This window comes from Marmota monax, unplaced genomic scaffold, assembly GCF_021218885.2.
Source record: "Marmota monax isolate L192 unplaced genomic scaffold, Marmota_monax_Labrador192_F-V1.1 WCK01_AAM20220418_F8-fsc00294, whole genome shotgun sequence".
Taxonomy (NCBI): Eukaryota; Metazoa; Chordata; class Mammalia; order Rodentia; family Sciuridae; genus Marmota; species Marmota monax.
The window spans coordinates 1,441,495-1,445,640 of NW_026694653.1; the positions used below are offsets into that span (position 1 = coordinate 1,441,495).

Consider the following 4,146-nt stretch of genomic DNA (forward strand, 5'->3'; position numbering starts at 1 on the left):
AATTCAACAAATAAGGAATATATAATGTAAAACTCAGCTAAGTTTCTACTGTTCCTTTTAAAATCTGTACTCTGATATTGTCTTAGCTTTATAGTTCTCCTTCCTTATCCATGAAGGTCGTGCTCCAAGACCCTCAATGAATGCAAAAACCACAGATAGTCCTAACCCCTATATAAGTTATTTTGTTTTTAATTTTTTATAAACAGGTTACATTCATTTTATTTTTCTCCAAAATTGTAGCCACAGCTTGAGTAAGGCTCTTCCCATAGAGAGACTGTGGTAGGAGTTTTCACAAGATGGTCAGTGAATTCCTGATAGGGAGTTTTGGTGAAAACAGTATCTTTTCAGAGATCAGGGGTCAAGTAGCTGTATGTCTGGGAGATGGCATCGAATGTGACTGTGGCAAAATTGCCCAAGGTGGCAGTGCAGCCCCTGGTGAAGTAAAGCAGTCATCAATACCAGCCATCAGCAACAATTTGTTGGCCATAGTGGCTGAGACAATGCCAGTACCTCTTGGATGAGCAACACTAGCACAGAACCACAACATGCTGTCACTTTTCAAGGGACAGTTTCGGGCTTGCTAATCCTGTTCCCTCAGTAGCCTCTCTGTACAGGAACAATGGAGAGCTTGGCCAGGATGAGGGCCCCTTGGATATTAATGTCTACTTCCTTGGAACACTTAACTCTTAGGCCAACCAACCATTGTAATCCTGGATAGCTACAAATGCCTTCAACCTGGTCCACTGGCCAGTAAGAGTATGCTTCTATACAGACCTCATCTATAAAACCTCATCCTTGAGTGATGTTCCCAGGAAAAAGTCAATCATCTAAGATTCCTTGAAGTGCAAAGATAAGAAGTAGATCTCCTCCAGGGACTTGATCTTCATATTCTTGACCAGGTAGCCCAGCTTGGTGACTGATTGACTCCTCATCTTTAGTATTGCCTCTATGAGCTCTATGGCCGTGGCTCTGACCCCTACTATGTCTGCAACAGTGGCCTTAGGGATGGCTACTTAAGCTTCTGAGGAAGTCACCATGGCTACCCATTCCAGAGCCCCCAGGGCTTCCACACCCTTCCAGTGTTCTCTGCCATTTAGTGTTTTCCCAGAGAAGAAACTCTACATGTTATGATTTTCCTGTACATGCATAATTTGATGTCTTTCCATCTCATCTAAGCACATAGCATGTGGTTGCAACTTTTTCAGTTGGAAATGTGGCTGCATAAATAATATGTGTTGAGAGGCACAGCTGAGGTGGGATGGCGTCTAGCATTTTGCCAGAAAGAGTGTTTGAGAGGTGATGCCAGCGAGCCATTAAGATGATGATAATTAAGTTAAGCTGTGTATAATTGCTGTGGCTGGATGATGCTGGATTGAAACAGGCTGTGTATTCAGTTGTATATAGACCCCTGCTGTCTGGAAATAGGGCGGTTCCTACTGCCTCCGTGCCCACTACTTTTGAGTTCTCTGGGAGTTCCCATAGAGTTCCAGCAGAGCCCGGTGGAGGGTGAGAGAGTTCCTGGGGAGTGCGCGTGGAGTGCCGGTAGAGTTCGGGCTATAAAGGAGTTCCTGTTTGAACCTACAAGTGCCTCATGGTGGCTTGGTTATTTTGTGCCCAGCCAGACTGCGGCAAACATGCCTTTCTTTTTCCATCTTCACTTTCATGGATAGATGATTAATTCTTACCATTAATCTTAGTAATCATACCACATTATTTTACCACCTTTCATTTACTAAATTAAGAACTTTTCACTTAAAGGGAGCACTTTACAGTTTATTTTTGGCATGTCTAAATTTCCACATCACTACCCTTGGGATTTGGGGTCATTCTTCAACAAAATAAGGATTGCTTAAACACAAACACAGCAATATCACGTAGATTTATCTGACAATTGAGGTGGCTATTAAGTGACTAGTAAATGGGTAGCATATACAGTGTGGACTTATTGGACAATGGAATGATTCAGTTCTCAATATGGTCAGAGCAGGTTGATTTCATCATACTGTTCATAATAGTATGGAAGTTAAAATTTATGAATTATTTGTTTTTAAAATTTTTCATTTAATGCTTTTGGACTCTGATTATTTGTGGGTTTCTAAAATCAAGGAAAGTGAACTCATGGATAAGAGAAATACTGTATTTTTCTTTGGAGTTCTTCTCTCATCTGTATCCTGATTTGCTTGTTCATATAGTGAAACCTACATTTATTAAGTGCTGAAAATATATTTTCTGTATTATAATATGAAATACTCTTTTTAAAAATAATCTTTATGAGATGCCCTTCTCAGTTTTTTTTGGTGTCGTCCAACTCAAGATTTCTCTTTTTAACTTTATTCTATACACAAATTCATATACCAAATAAATTACCAGTGGCTCTATATTTCACTCAGTTCAAGTCTTCTGTATTCCTGATTAAAACAGTCACCCATGTACTTTTTTAAGTTATTGCATAGTGCAATTGTAAGTGATCTATAGCCAAAGTCATTACAACTTTAAAAAATATCAGTTATATATTACATTTGTGATTTGTATCATATAGATATATGAATAATATATGAATTTCTTCCTTGATAACCTATTTAAGATATTAACTCAAAGTCAGCTTTTCCATTTTATAAACCATGACAAATTGCTCAGTGCTTAGATGATCAATAGTTAATGTAAAATTATTTATTAATTTGCTAATTGAAGAAGTAGATAAAAATATCTTTCATTAAAACATATTTGCTGTACAAATAATGAAGTTTGCCTTTTTTCATTCTGAGGTAAAGTGAAAGATTTTTCTTTTCAATCAAAAGATAAATATCAGGCAATTTAGTAGAGCTTATAAAATTATTCACTAATCAAATTATTATTTACAGATTCTCATGGTGGATGCACTCATTTTACACGCATTTACAGAGTGCTTACCCTGTGTCAGACATTGAGCTGGCAGTATTATTAAAGCACTAAACAAGGCTGACAAGGCCCTGCCATGTTGAAGACTGCATTATAGAGAGAGTGACAGATAATACAATAAACAAGTGACTCAATCATGTTTAATGGGAGTGGAAGTTTAGATTCAGCAACACATGCTGGACCTCAGGAGCTCTTCCAAGCCAAGGGCTGAAGCTGGATATCCCAGGTATGAAAAAGGACAAATACAGCCCCTAAGGCAGCAATACCATGCATTAACAGCAATGCCTGGGTTTGAACATGCATCCAAACCACATGGAGAACCTGTTAAACCCTAGCTGCTTGCCCCACATCCAGAGTTTTTGAATCACTAGGTCTTGAGAAATACTTAAGAATTCACATTTCTATAAATTCCCAGGTAGTGTATATGCTGCTGGTTTGGGGACCAGGCTTTGAGGAAGATTTTAGAAGAGACCAAAATGTTAAGTTGAAATAAGCCACATATAGATAGAAAAATATTATATGACATCATTTATATGTGCAATAAAAAAATCAAATATAAACTGAGACAACAAAATAGTGTTGACCAGGGGTGAGGGAAGAGGGGAGAGAGGATAGGAGAGGTGTGCCTGAGGATATAAAGTAGCATAATGTAGAATAAATGGATCTAGAGGGTAAGCCTATAGGTAATAAAATTCTATTGTATGTAGAATTCAAGCTCAATTTACTTTTAGCTGTCTCTTACCATTTATTTATTTGTTTGTTTGTTTGTTTATTTATTTATTTTGGAGGTGCTCAGGATTGAACTTAAGGGCATTCAACCACTGAGCCAAATCCCCAGCACTATTTTGTGTTTTATTTAGAGACAGGGTCTCATTGAGTGCTTAGTGCCTCACTTTTGCTGAGGCTGGCTTTGAACTTGCTATCCTCCTGCCTCAGCCTCCCAGACTGCTAAAATTAGAGGAGTGTACCACCGAGTCTGGCTTCCTTAGTATAAATATATAGGTAACTAGGTAAGATGATGTGTTTGTTAATTTGTTTTACTAAAGCAAGGTTTTCATGATCTGTATTTGCCCCATAACTCCATGTTGCATATCTTAAATATACACAATAAAATTTAATTTTTTAAAAAGGTATCAATGTGGCTAATCTATGTAGAATAAATTTATTATCTGGAAAGAAAAGGAGTAATTGTATTTAAAAAATAAAACAAAACAACAACAACAACAAAATTCAACTTTACATGAGTGT

The 4,146-nt window shown here is 37.4% G+C and overlaps 1 pseudogene; it reads right to left on the reverse strand.

Annotated features, from left to right (window-relative positions):
* Positions 1-218: 218 nt before the first annotated feature.
* LOC124078378 (small ribosomal subunit protein uS5-like) lies at positions 219-2,924 on the reverse strand (annotated as a pseudogene).
* Between the last annotated feature and the right edge of the window lie 1,222 nt (positions 2,925-4,146).